Genomic DNA, 23294 nt, shown 5'->3' on the forward strand with positions numbered 1-23294 from the left:
CCTGCCACAGAAACGCTGAGCTATTTAGGTCAATTTCCCCCGCCCAGAATAATCTGATGGTGTCACTGGTTCCTACCGACTTCACCGTGCAGAACCAGCCGTCTACTTCTGACTGATGACCCCAAAGGAGCGAAATAGCTTCCTTGGGCTGGGATATTGTGCTGTGCACGTTCCTAACCGAAGCACGGCTGTGCAGGGTGTGTAGTACAGAAAAAAAAGTACCATGGTCAAGGAGAAGCGTATATTTATTTATTTGTAAAAATGTTTTACCAGGAAGTAATACATTGAGAGTTACATCTCGTTTTCAAGCCTATCCTGGGCTCAGAGTTATGATGACAAATACATGGTTACATTCAAGTGAAGGAACGCTGGGTTGTCTCGCACTAAATCAGAACACCTGCCTGGTCTCTATGAGGAAGGTATCTGACTTTCCTCCTATGAGGACCCCGGGATCGTGGGTGTTTGTAGAAATTCTTTATCCGTTGGTGTTGAAGGTGGGCTTCCCAGCGCACCATATCACAGCGTGCCAGCAGTATAGCTGCGTAAGAAACTCCCGTGTCTCCAAATGTATATTTTTCTAAACTTCTTGAGTTCCCGGGCTATTTCTTGCCGGCTGTGACTCAATACACCTTCCATGCTTTGCCTTGTGTAATACATCAGGCTGAAGCTTTGGGGGTATTCATGATTGAAGTGTTTTTGGGGAGCTAAACGGTGACACATTGAATTACCCTTTTGTATCTAAAGCCCTCTAACAACCTTATCTCACTCATTGCCCCACACCTCTGGAATGCCCTTCCCCTCTATATCCCCACCTCCTTAACGAAGCATACGGGCAGCTCCGTGGCTGATGCTTTACACATCATACATAAACCTTGGCCCCCTGCAGATGCACTTACCAGAACCTCCTCCTACTGTCTCTGTAACTTTTGCCTACTTACCACATACAAAAACAAATGGGGTGCTCCACCCAGTGACACTCCATTCAATAGGATAATGAGTAGATAATAACTCCAATGTTGGATCTAAGGAGTGGGTATATGTATGAAATGACCTGTGAGTCACTATGGAAAAATATATAACATCCAAGTACTCAACTATTGAAGTCAAAAATAATGTCTCTTACCCACTCCTGTGTACTCCAAAGCAGGTAGTTGTGGCGTGCCAGCCATGAAGATAAATCCGAGAACAGCAACAAACAGCAAATGGCGCACTGCCATGGAGCCAGGTGGAATAAAAGTAAATTTCCGTTATTTCAGTGCATGACTGGTAACAAGAAACCCCCCCATGGGGACAAAAACGCACCTCCTACGCGTTTCGGACCGGTAGGTCCTTTATCAAGGAGTCTCGTAGGAGGTGCGTTTTTGTCCCCATGGGGGGTTTTCTTGTTACCAGTCATGCACTGAAATAACGGACCTTTACTTTTATTCCACCCGGCTCCCTGGCTGTGCGCCATTTGCTGTTGTTTGTTGCTACTTACCACATAGATTGTAAGCTGCTCGGGACAGGGACTCCTTTTCCTAATGTCACTTTTACAGATGTAGCTGGAGTTATTTGCCCCGCTCCCTTTTCACGAGTCCCCCCTTTTTTGCGCATGGTTGATGCATTTACAATGGCGGTTGCTGGCGTGTTGTGTGTGTCCCGCTGCAACGCGCCAGCAGGAGCAAGAACAGCTGCTACATCTACTATATCCACACTCCTTGAGAAAGGGCTGGAGAGCCTGAAACGCGTAGGAGGAATTGTTCTTTTATGTTAGTTTGTTTTTTAGTATGTGATTTAATAAACTTTTTTTTATTTTTTCTACTTCTGGTGAGTTGACTGGTGCTTTTTTTCGGTTCCTGCTGTTCAACCAATTTTTTTTGAATGCTACATCTACATGTCCTATTATTTTGTGTATTACTACTGTAAAGCGCAATGCACATGGATGGCACTATACAAATAAAGATATACAGTACATACATATCCATGCCCAGAATCTGGATACCTGCAGGTTAAACACTGGAGTTTGAGATCCTGGGTTAGACACGCAAACCTCTGCTTTCTGTCTTTGCATAATATACTGGTAACATACTGGACACCTAACAAGCTCCTATTGAACCCCCCAAATAACCACAACAGGAGCTTGTTAGGTGTCCAGTATGTTTTACTATTGTTGTTCAGCTAGTCTTGGCTGATTGGAGGGTGGCAACCTCCTACCTAATTGTAGCTCACCCCCTCCCACATTTAAATGGTTAAGGGCTCACTCCATAGCATCTTCCACTCAGGGGAACTTGCTGGCTTGCAGTATGATTGTGACAACTCTAATACAGAGTGCTTTTCCTGGTAATGTACAGGTTAATAAAAGCTTCAATCAGACTTAGAACTTTGCAACTAATATTGACAGATTTACTATAAATCATTCTTCCTGTTACTACACAGGTTATTAAGAATTTATATTAGCGTTAGGGACCCCTGAATTGTGGTCTGCCGTGCAGTTGGCTCAGGGGCTTACAACAATTTTGGCCAAAAATGTCAAACTAAAATACCATTTTACTTGATATTTATACATATATATTTAGGCACTGTACCGTGTATGCGTTTCACTGGATGTGCTAAAACTGAGCTCTGTCTGTGTTTTATGTTCTGTCTCTGATTTTAAATGCATAATATACTGGGACAAATATTGGGAAGCAGAAATGGACAAATTCATGGGCTGAAATCCTAGCATTTCTCTTTCTCTTTCAGGGAAGTTTTAACCTGTTAGACATGTCAGTTCCATTGGGTCGTACGTCTAAATGCACTTTAAACTCAAATCACAATACAAGTTACACTTTAAATTAAAACTACAGCCAATCTAAAAGATACCCAAGGGGAAGGAATTACTTAATGGAAACTCAAGTCCTTCCTTTTTGCAATGACAGCCAGATGTTATACCTTAAAAGCCAATTGTCGTCTCTAGTGATCATATGGAAATCATTGGGGTGAGAAGCCAAATAAATAGAAATAACAGTAATTAAAAAAAAGTACTCGTATTCGTATCGACAAGGGCTGACGATGATGATATATAGTATATACACACATACTTTTTAGATCAAAGATAACATATGTATCATATTTATTTACCCATGTTTAGGAAAAAATGTCAGATGATCCCCAGTACTGTGTCAAAATATTCCCCCAGTAATTATGAAGCAATGGTGTGAACATTTGATCTTTTGTATATGAATTTTGATTTCAGAACTAAAATATCAATCTTGCTCTGAAAAAGATAAATTCACTGGTTAATTTGGGGCTTATTAATAATTAGCACGAGGCACAATTATTTCTGCCAGCAAATGTCTGAAAGAATGTATAGTGTGCAGCTACTGCCACTATTTCACCCATGTCCTATTATGAAAACATGAAATAGGTTAATATTTTGAAGGAATATTGATTCACCCAAGACCTAGTAAAGATGGTCACCATTGGGAATTTTGTGTAAATCAAGTGAAGGAACGCTGGGTTGGCTCACACTAATTCGGAACACCTACCCAGTCCCTAGGTCCCCCGTCTTTAATGTGTAACTTTATGAAGTGAGTATGGTCACCTTTATTATTTTGCAGTTGAGGGAAAAGTGTCCCTTATCTAAGAAGAGTCACTAATAATGCGGTGTCAGGGGCATCCTACTCTTTTCTAAAGAGGATGTGCGTGGCACTCATGGCAGGGGGATTCCTTGACGAGGGATCCATGAAAGTGCCAAACCTGGTGTTTGCCTACAACAAACCCTAAATATAGCACACCAGCAAAAGTAGGGGCTAGCAGGGACCTGCACAGGATGACAGCTAATGGGATCCTCGATAGGTGTACCCCACAAAGTCCTGGTAGGTGGCTGGAAAGCCTCACATTCAATATTGCAAGGGATTGCCTATTATCCACACAAAATGTATGGAATGGTGACAAGCCATGTGCCTCCCTGGGTAGCTGTCTGATCACCCAGGGAAGAAGAATGTGTGGCCAAGAAATAAAGAGAATCTGTTTGTCTAAATAAAGTTCCTAGCCCCTTTATTAAACCAGCCAGCCCGGATGCCAGCACCCTGAGAAGGTTTGAGAGACGCTGCGCAGCACCTGCACAAAATGTAAATACACTTTGGTGTGACACTCTGAGCCAGGTAAAGATGGGTTACTGTAAGGAATCTGGGAACACGTCCTCTGCGCCGTGTTCCCTCCTTACCTGTTGTCCCGCAGTCCTCTACTCTGGCAAGCATCTGGACTAACCCACTCTCTCCAACCCAGACCCGGCTTCCTGACAATCCGCCTGCCAGGCACGCTTCCGCTGCTGCAGGTGCGTGGTTCTGTACTTCCCCACCTCAGTGCCGGGGTCCTGTCTTGCTCGTGGGCAGCGCAAGCGTTACAGTTACATACAGTACTCTTTATTTCATGTCAGGATTGTTAAACGCGCCAGTCGCATCATCTGTAGAGATGGGCGAATTTATTTGGCGGCTTTGGATCCGCAGCGGATCGGCCGGTCCCGTTGGTCCACGTAAGTGCGGATCAATTTCACGTGTTTGGCGGATTTTTTTCTATTATTATTGGCAATATACTCAGTGGATTACGCAACCCGTGAGCGGATTTGCAGAATCCAATGGATTCTACAAAATTCGTCGACGGGTTGTATCCAATGGCAGATCTGGATGAATCCGCACGGATTAAAACCAACGAAATCCATCGGTGGATTTTACACCGCGAAACGGATTTTGCGGAGAAGATGCGAGAAAATCCGGGAAACTAATTTGGGTGGATTCGCCCATCCCTAATTATCTGTGTACCCCCACTGTTACTACTACTTGGGGTTTGAGTGCAGACTATGCAGAAGTCCTTTTTCTCTTTGTGTTTTTGCCAAAAATAATAAAAATAAACTATGAAAGTATTGGTTAAGGAAGGGGGGGACACACACAAAAGATAAAAATGAGGGGGGGGACACTTATTTTTTTTTGCTGTCAAACTGGCAAAATGATTTCACAGGGCATAAAATATATATTTAGAGTATGGGTCAGTTCAAATGTAGGTTTTAGATGGGGTTGAATGACCCTTAACCTTGCACATATTTTTAACAAATCAGCTAGAAATATGAGTAATGATAACTTTATTCCATTAAACACGGACCTCCCAAAGGGCCTCAAAGCATTTCACATTTATAGGGTTGCCAGGTGTCCGGTTTTGAACCGGACAGGCCGGAATTTTGCCCCTGCGTCCGGTACAAAATGAAAGGTAATAATGGACATGTATGTGTCCGGTATTACCTCTCTCCGAACGTAAGGTGGCGGCGTGTGGTCCTCCCCCCGCTGCAGGCTTCTCCCTCACTGTCTTTCCCACGCCCAGGTGTCTGATGCCAACGCGCGCCGGGTCTCTCCGACGTCAGCACCAGAAGTCAGCTGGGCTCGGGTTCCAGTGTGAGAGGCTGACCCGGCGCGCGTCAGCGTCAGACACCTCGGCCTGGGACAGAGTGAGGGAGCATCCTGCAGCGGGGGGAGAGCCGGGGCCATCCCCAAGGTAAGTCTGAATTCTATATGTAATGGGGTGGGGGGTGTATATTTCTAAATGTATTGGGGGGTCGCATCTTTTACTAATGTGTACATTATTTTTGGAGAAGCCACCTGGCAACCCTATTCACAAATATAATCAAGCACTCAGTACTCCGCTATAGAAGTACAGGACAGTCCCTACCCTGACAAGTTTACAATCTATATATGGTGTCATAGGGGTAGGGTTGCTAGGTGACTTCTCCAAAAAATACTGGACACAATAGTGAATGGTGTGACGTGCTCGAGACACACACACACCTCTCTCTCCGCTCCATGCTGTTTCCTTCTCTCCTTGGCCCCAGGCTCCTGACACCTCCTCCTGATTGGCTGTTGCTGGGTAATGCAGCCAATAAGGATGGAGGAAGCTGCCTAGCCCCCTAGCAGGGGCATGGTATTGGGGTTAGCAGGGTGCAGGGGCGTGGTATCAGGGTTAGCAGGGTGCAGAGGCATGGTATTGGGGTTAGCAGGGTGCAGGAGCGTGGTATCGGGGTTAGCAGGGTGCAGGGGCGTTGTATCGGAGTTAGCAGGGTGCAGGAGCGTGGTATCGGGGTTAGCAGGGTGCAGGGGCATGGTATCAGGGTTAGCAGGGTGCAGGGGCATGGTATCGGGGTTAGCAGGGTGCAGGTGCATGGTATCGGGGTTAGTAGGGTGCAGGGGCATGGTATTGGGGTGTGCAGGGGCATAGTATTGGGGTTAGCAGGGTGCAGGGGCATGGTATCAGGGTTAGCAGGGTGCAGGGGCATGGTATCGGGGTTAGCAGGGTGCAGGGGCATGGTATCGGGGTTAGCAGGGTGCAGGGGCATGGTACCGGGGTGTGCAGGGGCATGGTATCGGGGTTAGCAGGGTGCAGGTGCATGGTATCGGGGTTAGCAGGGTGCAGGGGCATGGTATTGGGGTGTGCAGGGGCGTGGTATCGGGGTTAGCAGGGTGCAGGGGCATGGTATCAGGGTTAGCAGGGTGCAGGGGCATGGTATCAGGGTTAGCAGGGTGCAGGGGCATGGTATCAGGGTTAGCAGGGTGCAGGGGCATGGTATCGGGGTGTGCAGGGGCATGGTATCGGGGTTAGCAGGGTGCAGGTGCATGGTATCGGGGTTAGCAGGGTGCAGGGGCATGGTATCGGGGTGTGCAGGGGCATGGTATCGGGGTTAGCAGGGTGCAGGGGCATGGTATCGGGGTTAGCAGGGTGCAGGGGCATGGTATTGGGGTTAGCAGGGTGCAGGGGCATGGTATCGGGGTTAGCAGGGTGCAGGGGCATGGTATCGGGGTTAGCAGGGTGCAGGGGCATGGTATCGGGGTTAGCAGGGTGCAGGGGCATGGTATCGGGGTTAGCAGGGTGCAGGGGCATGGTATCAGGGTTAGCAGGGTGCAGAGGCATGGTATTGGGGTTAGCAGGGTGCAGGGGCATGGTATCGGGGTTAGCAGGGTGCAGGGGCATGGTATCGGGGTTAGCAGGGTGCAGGGGCATGGTATCAGGGTTAGCAGGGTGCAGGGGCATGGTATCGGGGTTAGCAGGGTGCAGGGGCATGGTATCAGGGTTAGCAGGGTGCAGGGGCATGGTATTGGGGTTAGCAGGGTGCAGGGGCATGGTATCAGGGTTAGCAGGGTTCAGGGGCATGGTATCGGGGTGTGCAGGGGCATGGTATTGGGGTTAGCAGGGTGCAGGGGCATGGTATCGGGGTTAGCAGGGTGCAGGGGCATGGTATTGGGGTTAGCAGGGTGCAGGGGCATGGTATTGGGGTTAGCAGGGTGCAGGGGCGTGGTATCGGGGTTAGCAGGGTGCAGGGGCATGGTATTGGGGTTAGCAGGGTGCAGGGGCATGGTATTGGGGTTAGCAGGGTGCAGGGGCATGGTATTGGGGTTAGCAGGGTACAGAGGCATGGTATTGGGGTTAGCAGGGTGCAGGGGCATGGTATTGGGGTTAGCAGGGTGCAGGGGCATGGTATTGGGGTTAGCAGGGTGCAGGGGCATGGTATCGGGGTTAGCAGGGTACAGAGGCATGGTATTGGGGTTAGCAGGGTACAGAGGCATGGTATTGGGGTTAGCAGGGTGCAGGGGCATGGTATTGGGGTTAGCAGGGTACAGAGGCATGGTATTGGGGTTAGCAGGGTGCAGGGGCATGGTATTGGGGTTAGCAGGGTGCAGGGGCATGGTATTGGGGTTAGCAGGGTACAGAGGCATGGTATTGGGGTTAGCAGGGTGCAGGGGCATAGTATTGGGGTTAGCAGGGTGCAGGGGCATGGTATTGGGGTTAGCAGGGTACAGAGGCATGGTATTGGGGTTAGCAGGGTGCAGGGGTATGGAAGACATAACAAATCATTTGTTTTAGTCGCTTCCACGTCTAAACTGGAAGTGAAATGGTTTAGTGATGACTTCAACACTCTCACGCTTTGATGTCCCACATGTTTACATTTGAGAGCTACCTGAAAATCTAAATATTCTATTCTAGAGATATTTTCCACCAGGATTCGGTTGATAACATGAGTAGATAAAAAAGGGAAACTATAAATAGGAAAATTCCTTGCTGCCTTTGGCACGATAACAAAGATAACAGAGAAGCAGATATTGTACAAAAAACAAAACAATGTCATTAAGGGAATCGAGGAATATGAATATGGCCCCTCTACTGCAGCCTAAGGCTAAGGCCCCACTGCTCGCGGCTGCGCACGCTACGGCGTGTTATACGGCCGGCCCCAGTCACTGCCTGCGCGCGCCTGCAGAAAACGCGATACGCAACCACCTTTGCCAAAAGACAAGATTTTTGTCTTTTGGCGCGGTGGCCGAGCGATGGCTATGTCGCGGCGGCAGTTCAGCCAATGAGGGCGAACCATCCATGTGACGTCATGGCTGCGCCCCCGCCACGTCCCCCATCGCGAGCGCCTGCTCTTCGCAACCACAGATCGCGGGTGAAACTGGTGCACGTGCCGCGAGGCGCTCCAACACGCACGTGCACGCAGAGACAGGGGCCGCAGCCTAAGTCAGTGAGATTTGGGGGATTCTGAACCAGAAAATTTTATTTCCGTAGAAAACCCTAATACCAGCTGTTCCCCTGGAGCTAACGATAGTGCAGTTACGTTGCGGATGCTCCAGCATTTCCAATTCTGTAAAAAACAACAGCAGGTTGGTGGGACTGCAGCTTTAAACTCAATGAGCCTCCTTTGGAGACTGAGGCAGATGATGCTGAAAATTAGTGAGACTCACAGAAAATGAGTTTGAGTTGACATGTCCAGGGTAACGCACCGTTACCGGAAGTCATTGTTAACAGATTATTATCCCATTTCTTACTATGGTATCTAACACCCAGTAACGTGTACACCTCCAAACCTGCCTAGACCATACTCCACCCTGAGATATTCCCCGTCCCACAATGAGCAGCAACTTCACCATTGCCCCTTATTCCCTCTAGAGCAGGGGTGTCCAACTCCAGTCCTCAAGTGCCACCAACAGGTCCTGTTTTAAGCATATCCCTGCTTCAGCACAGGTGGCTCAATTAGTGGCTTAGTCAGAATGACTAAGGCCGTGCCTATAGTGCAGTCGTTGGTGACGGCGACACGGCGGGTGACGTCACCCATCGCCACCGGCGAAAGTTATGTTTTGCCGGGCGGGGACGCAGGATTCCGGCAATTTGATTTGTTCAAGGGCCGTCACGTGACACGACAGCCCTTGAAAAATCTAATTTTGCCAGCTTCCAGTTTCCGCAACAGCGACGTCACTTTGTCGCCGTCGCGCTCACTATAAGCGCATGTGGCGGCGGCAATGCATTTGTTTTCGGGCGACGTCACGTCGCCGGCACTATAAGCGCGGCCTGAGCCATCGATTAAGCCACCTGTGCTGAAGCAGGGATATCCCTAATATCTGCCCTGTTGGTGGCCCTTGAGGACTTGAGTTGGACACCTTTGCTATAGGGTGTAAGCTCTCAGGAGCAGGGCCCTCATTACCCTCTGTATCTGTTTGCGCGTCTGTCCTTATTTGTATGTAATTCTGTTTATGTCATTTACATCTCGCTGTACCCTCACAGTACCGCGCCGCGGAGTATATTGGCATTTTCCAAATAAACATCCCAAGTTGGGAAGCAAGGGGTCCCCCGAACTGAACCCCTGGTTCCCAAGGTCCTTCCCTCCGAAGATGCCCCTGTTACCATTACCTGCTAGGGAAACAAAATGGAGATTTCAATTTCCCGGGCACGCGGACCAATAGGAAGCCACAGTGTCATCCGTCGCAGCTTCCTATTGGCTCGGGTGCTGCTGGAGATTTACAAATCAGGAAGTACCCAAGGAGGTGAGAATCTCGGGGCGCATGGGTCCCCGGAGCTGAAATTAACGTGGTTTCCGCTCCGGATACCTCCTGATCCATAACTATTTTGAAAAATATGACTTTAGTATTGCATTGCACTTTTAAATAGGGGTCTATTTTATTTAGTGGATAGTTCTTTTATTATTTTTTAAGCAAGGCAATGCATTGCTGGCCTGTCCGGCACCTAAGAGGTTACATTGTTTCTAATGAGGTAGGTACAGGCCTGACACAATAAAAACACTGTTGGAAGTGTTACAAACGGCTTTTTTTGGTGCACAATTAACGCACAGAAACGTAATTTTAATTTTTCTCTTGTGTGAGCCTATGTAATAACCAGGAGTTGCCCAATCTATCAGTTGCAAAATGTGAATGGCGCATAGTGAAAAGTTCAGTGCACCCCCCCCCCCCCCCCCAAATATATTTGTGTTAAAAAATAGTGTTAGCGCAGAGTGAAGTTGCTACCAAAGAATCTTTGGGACATAACACCTGAGTCTCCCCAAAGGCGGCAGCCAAAGGGTGTCACCGTTTGCTGCAGTTCACTGCTACAGCTCCTCGATTATTGGGTTAGGTAAAGTATTTCAGATGCATATTAAAGCATTTCCATCTTCACACATTCCCTACTCTCACAGCCCTACCTCCGCACACTCCCACTTACTGCTTCCCCAACTCCCTCACACATTACCTGCTCTCACAGCTCTACCTGCGCACAATCCCACTTACTGCTTCCCCAACACCAACTCCCTCACACATTACCTGCTCTCACAGCTCTACCTCCGCACACGCCCACTTACTGCTTCCCCAACTCCATCACACATTACCTGCTCTCACAGCTCTACCTCCGCACACTCCCACTTACTGCTTCCCCAATACCAACTCCCTCACACATTACCTGCTCTCACAGCTCTACCTCCGCACACTCCCACTTACTGCTTCCCCAATACCAACTCCCTCACACATTACCTGCTCTCACAGCTCTACCTCCGCACACTCCCACTAACTGCTTCCCCAACTCCCTCACACATTACCTGCTCTCACAGCTCTACCTCCGCACACTCCCACTTACTGCTTCCCAAATGCCAACGCCTTCAACTAACAAGCAGGTATCTGAAAAACACCAACCTTTTCATCCCCCTGTACCTTAAGTTTTGCAAAGTCATTGGGGCAGGGCACTACTTACCTACTGTAATAATGTGTTCGTAATTTATTTATTGTTTTTTCGCCCTCCAGCCCTATTGTACAGCGCTACAGACTATGTAAACACGTTATAAATAAATTATAATATGTATCAACTCAAAAATGTATTTGACGCAGCACAGATGTTTCATTATATAGATTAACAAAATGTATTATTTTTCCCTATAGCTATTATAAATAATATTACACTAATAATTGATATTTACTCAAATTAGTTATAAATAAAAAATAAATAGTTCTGCTTCAATTTACATTTTATCAGCCGGGTATTCCACATGACGCAATGCGTCCAACTGTATTTCAGAACTTCGCGTCATATATATGAAGTCACATATCGACTTTCATACATACGCCGGGCTTTTTCTGGTGGTTCGCATTACCTTTAAGAAGTACAATTTTGACGATTAACAAAATTTCAAATCTGATCTCCGTACATCCGCCTGAACAACTCCACGTTATGGGTGGTGAGTGTGGAAAGGTTTTGTTGAGGCCTGACATGCATGTTCTGATAATTGATGGCTTGATTTGTGAGTAGTTGGTTTCCCCATTAGGCCTGCATGCCTAGAGCTGACCCATCACACCCTCTGATCTTTGACCCTCCCTAACCCTACTGTATTATTCATGGGGTCCCTCCCAGATAAGGCTTCAAGGAGTCAATGGAAGGGTGAAAATCCTGATTAATGACTTGCTTTTGTTGAAAACGTAATCAGTGGTAAAAGCCACAAAGTGGAAATAGATGGCTGAACATATACAGTCATTTAGCCCAACGGAGTAATGTGGCAAAGACTCCATGTGTCAATATTGGTACAAAAACACACCCAGGTTTATCAAATAACCGTTTCTTTGCTGTTTGTTTTTTGAGAAAGTCACCATTTTTTTGAGTGCTAAACTTTGCCCGGAAATACCCTTCAAAACATCATGTTTTTTATTTCCTTAGAAGTACAGTTTGTACTTTGTGGTTAGAAAAATCGAATATCGTACACATTTACTACAAGAGATGTTAAGAATTTATATTACCATGAACTGGTAATGGAGATATATATATAGATATATATATATATATATATATATATATATATATATATATATATAGATATAGATATAGATATAGATATAGATATACACACACTTAGTTAATAGTTAATATATATATATATATATATATATATATATATTAACTAAGTGTGTGTGTGTATATATGTGTATATATATATATATATATATATATATATATATATATATATATATATATATATTTTCTTATCCTAAAGATGTAGTCATTGCTAATTGATTGCTGTATGCTCTGGCAGTGACAGTGTTAACTAGCCCCTCCTCCCCCCCCCTCCCCCCCTCCTCCCCCCCCCTCCCCCCCTCCTCCCCCCCCCTCCCCCCTCCTCCCCCCCCCTCCCCCCTCCTCCCCCCCCCTCCCCCCCCCTCCCCCCCCCCTCCCCCCCCCTCCCCCCCTCCCCCCCCCTCCCCCCCTCCTCCCCCCCTCCTCCCCCCCTCCCCCCCTCCCCCCCTCCTCCCCCCCTCCCCTCTCCCCCCCTCCTCCCCCCCTCTCCCCCCCCCCTCCTCCCCCCCTCTCCCCCCCTCTCCCCCCCTCCCCCCCTCCTCCCCCCCCCCTCCCCTCCCCCACCTTCCCCCCTCCTAAACTATGAATTGACTTAGAAGGGAGACGTGATTTTAAAGAGTGAGGTGCCACTGACGTCTGTTGGGGGGCACTTGACAGTCGGGGGCACTTGATGTTTTTCATGGTATATCCTGATTTTCTAACAGGCGGAGTGTAATGTGTTTACAGGGGGTCATTCAGGATGCGACGAATCGGCCGATCACCCCGACCTTGAGTCAGGGTTTCCGGAGCATGTGGAATTACCCCCTAAGAGAGAGGCTGAGATAAAATAAGTGAAACCCCCCTCGCTATGAGATTTTGTTGAGAGAAGTGATTTTTGTATATTACGGGGTATTTCGTTTCAAGCCGCAAGGAAGGGTATCATGATTTAAAAAAATTTGGGGGCCCCCATTTCCAGGGTCTTGGTTTTATATCCGTGACACCGTGTGCCATACTATACATATGCATGCAAAAAAATACAAATAGCTCCACAACCAGGCCGGGTGGGGTGGGGGGGGGAGATGAGGGGGTCACAGATTCCGAAAAACCAGTCCTGATTGAAATTTAAATAAAAACTGAACAGCCGGGTTTGCTGCTTTCCTTTAGGTTTTCATTGTATTGATCATAAAATGCAGAGGCCGCTGCCCCACGGGCCCGGGGTGCACACACGGTGATTGCGGATTAGGGTCCTTCTTTCAGATAGCATTGTTTACCAACAATAGGCGACACAGATACATATCCGATTACCCTTTCTAAAAGGACAGTCCTTGCTGAGAAGATTAATGGGAAGCGGTGGCTGGGTTTGACACATTTTTTGCATCTCTTTGGATTTTCTTATCTGTATATGTTGTCTAACTCAACCGAAAAAAATAACAATAAATAATGACTTTATTTCATATGGCGCTTTACAATGGGACGCAAAGCGCTTCACAATGACAGTATGGTGCGCAGTAAGCGGCATTGTACATAGGATTGTTACGGACACAGTTCCTGCCCTGTAGAGCTTACAATCTATGTGTTCTTGGTGCCTGAGACACAGGGAGATAAAGTGACCTTGCCCAAGGTCACAAGAAGCTGACCAGGCTCCCCTGCTACAAACTCACTGAGCCGCTCCCTCGTCTGTATTATTGGGGGTCAATACCTTCTTGGAGAAACACGAAGAAAGCACAGTGGCATGTGCAACAGATTAAATGTAGTCAACTGACGTCTTAAAAAAATAATTGACAAATATAAATATTTTAAGTAATTTTCAAACCTCATGCGCCTGGCTTTTTATTTTACAATCTTTATAGAATCTCTTGTGGTGATCGAACTGCTTCAGTCTTCAAATCTACGGGTCATTTATATTTTCTTTGTAAAGTAATGATGGAGCCATTAATCAAACAGATAAACAGCAGCTGATATGCTTCATTTTTGCAGTTTGGCTAAGAGGAAACCATCCATTTTTTTTACAGGATACAAATAAGTAAAACAGTTACATTAAGGGCGACTGTATCTCTTTCCAAGGAACACGAATACACTGATGAGTTGTTCAAACCATTTTTTGGGGGCCCTCTACGTGTGACTGTCCCTTTAATTCATGTCCATTCCTACTAAGGACCACAAAAAAACACGGACCAGCAGAGACACCAACTTCACGGGAGTGTTCACATGCGTTTGCGAACATGCAAACGTCTTAAGCTTTAGAAGACTCTAATGATGTAGCTTTGCTGGCACAGGACATCTCAGAAGCCTTTGTGCCAGGCCTGTTACGGCATGAATAACATGCTTATTCTAGGGCTTGATATGGCTCACAGCGTCGCCGTACTGGTGAGCACGATCGATACGGACATTGATGTCACCCGTGGGGCAGTGCTGACCATGTCAATCCCAAGTGCTGGAAGATTGGAGGCCACCGGGTGGTGCTGGATTTCCGGGGGCGAAAAAAAGGTGAAACATTGGCACATCTCTGAATCAACATGGACAGCTCGGAGGGTAGAAGAGGGATATGATTGAAACTGTTATATGCCTCAGGGGTGCTGAACTCCAGTCCTCAAGCCCCCCCCCCCCGCCAACAGGTCAGGTTTTCAGGATATCCCAGCTTCAGCATAGGTGGCTCAGTCAGACAGCCTCTGATTGAGCCTCCTGTGCTGAGGCAGGGACTGATTGAGCCACCTGTGCTGAAGCAGGGATATCCTGAAAACCTGGCTTGTTGGGGGGGCTTGAGGACTGTTACATGAATGGTACACATGAAGGTTTTCAACAGGGTACAGGAGCGACGCAAAAGTTCCCAGACAGAGAAGAGGTGAGGAAGCTGGGAGGCCCGGGAAATGTGCGGAAGTGCTTTCTCATGAAAAGGTAGTGCATTCATGGAACGGCCTCTCAGCAGAGGTGGTGGAGACTAATACTGCAAATACAGGCAAAACTGCTTGGAATGGGGCAGGAGTGGCCAACTCCAGTCCTCGAGGTCCACCAACAGGTCAGTCTTTGACTGAGCCACTGATTGAGACAGCTGTGCTGACCAGTTGGTGGCCCTTGAAGACTGGAGTTGCCCACCCCTGGATAGGGTACCCTAGATATGAAAAAGCCAATGATCTAAAAAGGGGGTGGGAGGTTCCACAGCCGATCGGAAGATGGGCAGACTAGGTGTGTAATGTCTGCCTGGTGTTATCTCCCCCCGGTCACCATGTTTAACTGATTGCAGCAATATAGTTAGCGGCTTAGATCTTAGCGTCCGATGCCTTGAAAAATTGACTCGGAAACATTGGAATTTAGAGAGGTGGCAGTCAGGGGCCTTTTTAAGAAGCTCTGTAGGTGACACTGTTCTCATTTGCATGTCATTTCCCAGAATCCCTGGCTGCAGTGGAAGCATAGTATGCTAAGAGATAACGGGGAAAAGCAGGGATGCAGACCTGTCTGAGACGTGAATGTGCGCACAAGTGCTAATTTAATTTGCTGTATACTACACGGTGGAGGGTTTTTGTCACTTTGTCACCCACCATAACTTATATAATGTGTGGTAAGAAGCTCTGCAAATGTCATGTCACAGGGATGTCAAAAGGTAATGGCCGGATCAGATTAGCCACCTAAAGAAAAGAAAATCAGCACGAGATTTATTAACCCCTCTGGCGCCAGACAGAGATCTTCGCCGAAGCCTGACGCCGTTTTGTAAAGTCGTTTTTTTGGGTGGGAGTAGAATTTGAGAGACATTTAGAAATAAATGATTTGGAGGCCTGGGATTAAAAGGATATAAACAGCGCTTGGAATATAATTAACTATTGGAACCCCTGCCGTGCCTGTGTGAGTTAAAACCTATTTACATTTCTTATCACAGCCAAGTTTAGACAAATGCCATTGTGGACAGGAAGATTGCATTAGCATCTCAATCGCTATGTAAATCTCCGGGTGAAGCCCCTGAACAATGCGTGCTTTGTCAGAATCCAAATTCTGCATATTCCTCAGTAGCTGTAGTATCTTTAGGAAATGCAGATTTTGTTTTTTTTTTATTCTCTTAAATAAATGTGGTTGAAGGAGCTGCCAGACATGCAGATCTGGTTTTCTTTCTTTTTTTTAACCCTTCACGCTGCCAGTGGGGAGGCCTGCCTTGCCGTGGAGGCGGAAGGGTTAATTTTTGTGTGGGTACAAGGAGTAGTCTTCAAGAGCTACCAACAGGTCAGGTTTTCAGGACTTCCCAGCTTCAGCACAGGTGGCTCAATCAGGGGCGTAGTTTTTGACTGAGCCCCTGATTGGAGCCATGTGCTGAAGCAGGGATAGCCTGAAAACCTGACCTGTTGGTAGCTCTTGAAGGCTGGACTTGGCCACCCCTGGAAGTAGCCAGTGGTGTGCTGTGCGATTACAATATAGCGGCTTTTTCGAAGGGAAGGGAGTTTCTTTAATAGGGAGAGGTGGTACTGGATCTGATCTCGAAATGTAAACTTGTTAAAATAATAACACGTTCTCTTTAAAAAAAAAGTAATTGTTGCGGACCCATCTGGCAAGTGAAGGGTTACGGTTTAAAAACTGGGAAACACCTGTAAAAGAAAAAGAAAACGTAATCTTTTCTGGCTTCGGGGACAGTTCAAGTCCAGGCGTGAGTTCCTCCTGAAGGGTTAAGTTAAAACTTTGCATGTACCTGTTCTATAAACCTGTCATATAATCAAACTGTGGGAATGTACTCCACTGTATACATGAGCAAACACTCCCTCAGAGGGAGCCTAGGTCCTGGGTTTCAATCCATGTGCTCACAAAGGCCTCCTTTGTTCTCTTGTGTTTATATCCGATGAACATTCCCTCTGAAGCTGCTGCCAAATCCCTGCTTTACTGCAAATACTTTACAAGGGCACATTGTTGAGAGCAGATTGCAAAAGATCAGGTTACTCTCTTCTCTCTGTGGAAAACTCCCTTCCTAGCAAAAGGTTTCATTTCTTTAAAAAAAAATCATTTTAACCCCTATAAAGCTGTAAAAGCAGGCAACCCTCCCCCTCTCATCTCCCCCCTCTCACCTCCCCCCCTCTCACCTCCCTCCCCTCATCTCCCCCCTCTCTCACCTCCCTCCCCTCTCACCTCCCTCTCCCTCTCCCCATCTCATCTACCCCCCTCTCATCTGCCCTCCCTCTCTCCCCCCCCTCTTCCTCCTCTCTTCCCCCCTCTCTTCCCCCCTCTCTTCTCCCCCTCTCTTCCACCCCTCTCTTCCCCCCCTTCCCTTCCCCCTCTCTTCTCCCCCCTCCCCACCTCCCCTTCCCCCCCACCTCCCCTTCCCCCCACCTCCCCTTCCCCCCCACCTCCCCTTCCCCCCCACCTCCCCTTCCCCATCTCTTATCTCTCCCCACCTTCCCTCCCCCATCTTTTCTCTCCCCCACATCCCCATCTTTTCTCTCCCCCACCTCCCCTCCCCCATCTTTTCTCTCCCCCCTACCTCCCCTCCCCCATATTTTCTCTCCCCCCTACCTCCCCTCCCCCATCTTTTCTCTCCCCCCTACCTCCCCTCCCCCATCTTTTCTCTCCCCCCTACCTCCCCTCCCCCATCTTTTCTCTCCCCCCTACCTCTCCTCCCCATCTCTCCCCTCCCCCCCCCATATTTTCTCTCCCCCCCCACCTCCCTTCCGCCCATCTCTTCTCACCCCCACCTCCCCATCTTTTCTCTTCCTCGACCTCCCCTCCCTCATCTCTTCTCTCCCCCCATCTCTTTTCTCCCCCCACTTCCCCTCCCCATCTCTACATCCTCAACTACATGAGGGGAAGGAGCAGGTTAATTTGTTTTTCTTACAGTACAAGTAACGCACGATGTTCATAGAATCCTCTAACTGGCACAATGTCACAGGGAACGATGATTCTTAGACCTTAGAGTGTAAGCTCTTTGGGACAGGGATTCCATTGTGCCTTCTGTTGGGATGTACTTGCTGCTCCTATCCCCCGTTGCTTGTACTTTATTTTCCCTGCATTGTAATTTTGTAGAGTGCTGCGTACAGTGTGGGCACTATATAAATAACATGATACATAATAATTCCTTCATCGGGTCCTACCCCGAGAGGTTTGAAAGCTTGTAACATATCAACTACTTGTTGGTCTAATAAAATGTATCATACCCCCTCCTCCCTCTCCCTCCTGTGTTACTGCATGGAAGAAAGGACCAAAGCATCTACCCACCCTTCTTTGCCATGCATACATAATGGGATTTAAACTGCTCCAAAGGCACTTTCCCAGTGCACGTCCAACATCTTAAATCTTACCAGCGTCCTCAGTAGAATAGAGGGACACGTCCTTTTTAAATGCATTTTGTTGTGTAAAGCTCCTATACTGTGGAAATACATTTCCTCTCCTGTTGTGGGATATATTTGAGTAGGTGATCGCTCGCTCTTTAATGCTGCAGACCAAGCAATATCCTACATGTTTTTTTTTTATATAAATCCGTTCTGTACTATGAGAAAATACTTGTAGCATTTTTTTATTTTTAAAACAACGCCGAATGACATTTTTAATGTCTTATAATGTAACGAGCATTTTTTGTTTCTATAGCAACCATTTACACAGTCACATCCCCTTCCTCTTCTGAAACAGGCTTTGGCACACCCCTGTTTGAGCCCTGCCCTGTCTCTAGCAGTGCACCAATTGTATCTAGTGACTGCCTTGTCACATGATCTTCCCCACAGAACTTTGCATCTTTGGTCCTCTTCTGCTGCACTGACAGCAATTTAGTGGACCCCTGAACTGGATCTTGGCTGATCGATCACAGGAGAACGGATCGATCGGCAACTTAGCCAATTACTTATCATTGTGTGGATTGTAATGATGCACATATTAAAGGGAAAAAAATAAAAAACGGCAGCTTGGACCGCTGCTTTAAATGCATTTTGTTGTGTAAAGCTCCTGCACTGTGGAAACACATTTATTATCCTGTTGTGGGATATATTTGAGAAGGTGGTAGCTCACTCTTTAATTGTGAGTACCACCTAATATTTAAGGATTAGTTCCCCATACCCTGATTTTTTTTTATATATATTACAGGCCTGCCAGGAGTTATCATGGGGTTTCCCCACTCACAGTAGCTTCTTGAGTGACAGGGGAGGCGGTGGGACTAGGCCTGTGTGTGTCAATCACTGGATTCAGACCTGGTACCTACTTCCCTTGCACTTGAGGAGCTGCACTGCTAAATTTAGTCAGTGCCTCTACCTCCTTGAGAGAGCCTGGTCTACCCTAACAATTGTGCAGGGCTCTGCCAGTTTTTACTCCCTCCCCTAGGGGAGTGGAAAGGGAGACTATACCCCTTACACCACCAGGGAGTAAGGGAAGAGCAAGGACTGCTTCAGGGCCCCTTGGCCTGGAGTGGAGGTCCAGGGTACAACCTGAGGGTGAAGCCCCACGAAGTAATCTCTGATGTGTATGCTGCTCCATCTGCCAGTGTGCTGTCAGAATAAAGTGATCCTGTTCCAATATATATTTCTGCCTGAGACTGCAATCTATCAGGGGGAGTGGAAGTAAGTTCTCCTGCAGGGATTGTCCCCACATCCCTGGGGCCTGCAAGAGATGGAGGCACTGTCACCGTGAGAAAGAATCAGTTACTACCCCAGAAGCCTGTCCTGTTCTCCTCCACAACAACGCGGGAGACTCAGATCTACTGTAAGCCAGCAGGTATGCACCACACCACACCGTGTAATGGCGAAATCTCTCCAAGAGGGAGGGAAACACAGCTACACATATATAGGAAGAAGGGGGTCTCTGGAGCTTTACCACGTTAATTTCAGCTCCGTGGACCCCTGGTAGTGCTACCGGTAGTGTCCCTTCCAGCAGAAACAAGATGGAGGTTTAAATCTCCGGCATCACGCAGGCCAATAGAAAGCTCCAGCATCTTCAGTCGTGGCTTCCTATTGGCCCACATGACGCAGGGGATTTAAACCTCCATGAGGTACGGGCAGCACTTTCTTCGGTATGTATCTCGGGAGCAGGGGGTCCCCGGAGCTGGAATTAATGGGGTTCAACTCCGGAGATGCCCCTGCCTCCTACACACGTAAAAAGGGGATCCCAGGGGGCGTTACGGTTGAATAATATATACAGCTGTAACCAGGCTTATTTTAACCTCTCTCACGTTGTGGCGCGATATTCTGCGTTACCCGGAAAATAAATCTGGCCAGATCCATAAATCAATTCTTCTTTTCTTTTTTTCGGATTGAAATACCATTCACATAAATAAACATTGCAGATTCAATAAATGGCATACATAGCAACTCTAATACATATATATATATATTTTTATATACTATATGTATATGTGTATACACATACATACATACAGTACATACACACAGCCGGGTCTGGCTTATTTGCGTCCCACAAACCGCGGTCGGATAACGGAGCGTCGGATTGCGGGTACATGTTAATCCGCGACGGTGACCGTCGGATATGGCGTCCAGTGGACTACATTATGCGGCTTCGGGTTAGGCATTCGACGAAAAGTTTGCCGTCAGATACCGAGGACCACCTGTACAGGGCTTTTCTGGTGACGGTACGCACATCCTGGCCCCTTCGCATGCTCCCTATTGCAAGCTAAGTATTTTTTGGAAACTTATTCTTACATACTGTTTTCAGTGCCAAGGATATATCTCTGTTTTAGTATGAATGTATATATATGTTTATATATATATATATATATATATATAATATATATCTGTACCGTGTTAGCCGAGCTTTAATAATCAAAAATGAATAGACGATACCGTTCTGTGGCTAACAAAATACTTTTATTCATTGTAACACCGCCGGAAGAAGAGATCAATGTATCTCGAAAGCTCGCACAAATAAAAGCATTTTGTTACCCACAGAACGGTATCATCTATTTATTCTTTATTTTATATATATATATATATATATATATATATATATATATACACAGTGGTCGACAAATCACCAAAACATCTACTCGCCACCTAGTACCACACGTGTGCTGCTTGGGCCAATAGGAGCTCGCCACGATGTTAAATCTACTCGCCCGGGGCGAGCAAATGTATAGGTTTGTCGAACACTGTATATATATATATATATATATATATATATATATATTTCGGAATACTTGTAACTGGTTCCAAAACATACTTTTAAAGTAAAATACTGACGAATAATGACGTTAATAAGGAAAGTACAAAGTCAGACTTTCTCTTTTTAATCGGTTATAAATCTTTGCGCACAAGAGGAAAAAGTGGAGTTAAAACGAGAAGTTCCCGCTAAGAAAAACACTATTATGAAAACATTCTTGGCGTTTTGCAGTGCAGCATGTTCCCTCGGTGGAAACGGCATTACTATAAATGGCAAACTCTGCTTCAATTCAAAATGTGATCCTTATTTTCTTTATGTTCCTAATCAATGTGGTTCCTGTTTTCAGAACATTCTGCTCGTTAGTCTTGAAACTGACTCCAAGAAGTCAATAAGAGAGCGATGTGAAGGAAACGCCAGTTGAAATCCTCCCTTACGGACATATAAGAATCCCACGTGTGAGCAATTTCACATGGCTCAGGGAGGTCTGCAACCCTGCCTTTCCCCGTTATCTCTTAGCATACTGTGCTTCCACTGCAGCTAGGGATTCTGGGAAATGACATGCAAATGAGCACGCCAGAACTTATCGAGCTCTGTCTGGCTGATGAGGTTACCTGCTTTATATATTTAGTTATATTTTTGACACAGCTTTGTTTTTGTTTTTATATTTAAGTTTGTTTCGACGTGTCTAGTTTTTCCCCTACGCACTGATTTTGAAACTGTGTTTTATTCCTCATAAATTTGCCTAAATCCTGCAGTTAAAAAATGTCTCCTAAAACCGCTCCCAATTTGGTGACATTACCTGAAGTGAAAGTGTCTTACCAGGATAGCGCAGGATAGAGGAGTGCTTCTCTGATCAGGCTCTTTGAAGTCTGCACGGAAAAGCAGCTCTGTGCTGCCTGGTGAGGTGGACCAAGAGTGACGTGAGAATGAGGAGCAGTTTTTGCCACGTTGACACGGCAGGCTTTGGGCTTTTTTTTAGAAAATAAATAAATCAAATAGCAAACAAATTGTTATAAAATAAAAATAAGGGTACATTGAGCTCTCTGGATAGAGATGTGATGAACAGCATTACCTCAGTTAACAAGAAATAATGCACAAAACCACCACTTCAAAGAGGCAATCCAAGCTGGCAATTATTATTATTTATTTTTTTTAACATGGGATTGAAGCAGGGGGTCTTTGGAGCTGAACCCCGTTAATTTCAGCTCTGAGGACCCCCTGCTTCCCGAGATACTAACCTACTTAGGGGGTGCAGGTAGCCGCTTGGCTAGCAGGGATCACGTGATGGCCGCTTTTCAAAGCTCCCGCGCCCTGCTGGCCAATAGGAAGCTGTGATGTCATCAGGTCCGGCTTCCTATTGGCCCAAGTACTTTTATACTTTTTGCTCACATATTGGCACCCCCTTTTCGAGGTAAATATCTCTGGAAGCAGGGGGTCCCCGCAGCTGAAATTAATGAGGTTCAGCTCCGGAAAGCCCCTGCTTCAACCCTGTGTTAGAAATTAAAAAAGAGAATGAATTGCTCTGCTATCGTCTTACTTGTTGCTTCCACAGCCGCAGTGCTGTTAACACATCTGCATTAACGCAACACATGGCGTTAACAGGTGAAATAACATCCGCTACATCCGTAGGTTATTTGGGGGGGGGAGGGGCTGCCTTAAACATTTGTTTATAGGGTTCCCGAGTGCAGCACAGCATGTTATATCAGAACGCTGCAATCCTTACTCGCCATGATTGCGGGGTGCGGTGGGTTTTTGCGGAAGACGCGCAAATACGTTTCTTATCGGTACCGTAAATGCTGATCAGCAACTTGGTAAGCACCACCCCAAGCTGCGTTCACATGCTTCTGCGTGCGTCTCTGTTCAACTAGGGAAAGGGAAATATTATATTGAAATATTGAGAGATAGAAGAGCCTGTTTGATACGTTGCTGAGAACATGATATTGCCTGTAGATGCGAAAACCCTGTGACAAGGAATTTTAGGTATGCGCAGACATCATAATGATATGTTTGAACACAATTGGTGCGTGAAGTCAGAGCGAATCGACCTCATGGCCGCGCAGAAGATAAAAGCTAAATTCATATGGTGCTACCCTTAGCAGTAATGTTTGTAGGAACAGAAAATTAGTAGGGGACCTTTAACTTAGCTACATGCTAATTAC

General features: G+C 46.7%; 1 protein-coding gene across 2 annotated transcripts in view; it reads left to right on the forward strand.

Moving 5' to 3' along the window:
* Positions 1-23294, forward strand: part of LOC142502470 (DNA repair protein RAD51 homolog 2-like) — a 481442-nt gene that overhangs the window by 353117 nt on the left and 105031 nt on the right. The window lies entirely within an intron of this gene.

This window comes from Ascaphus truei, chromosome 9, assembly GCF_040206685.1.
Source record: "Ascaphus truei isolate aAscTru1 chromosome 9, aAscTru1.hap1, whole genome shotgun sequence".
NCBI classification, from domain to species: Eukaryota; Metazoa; Chordata; class Amphibia; order Anura; family Ascaphidae; genus Ascaphus; species Ascaphus truei.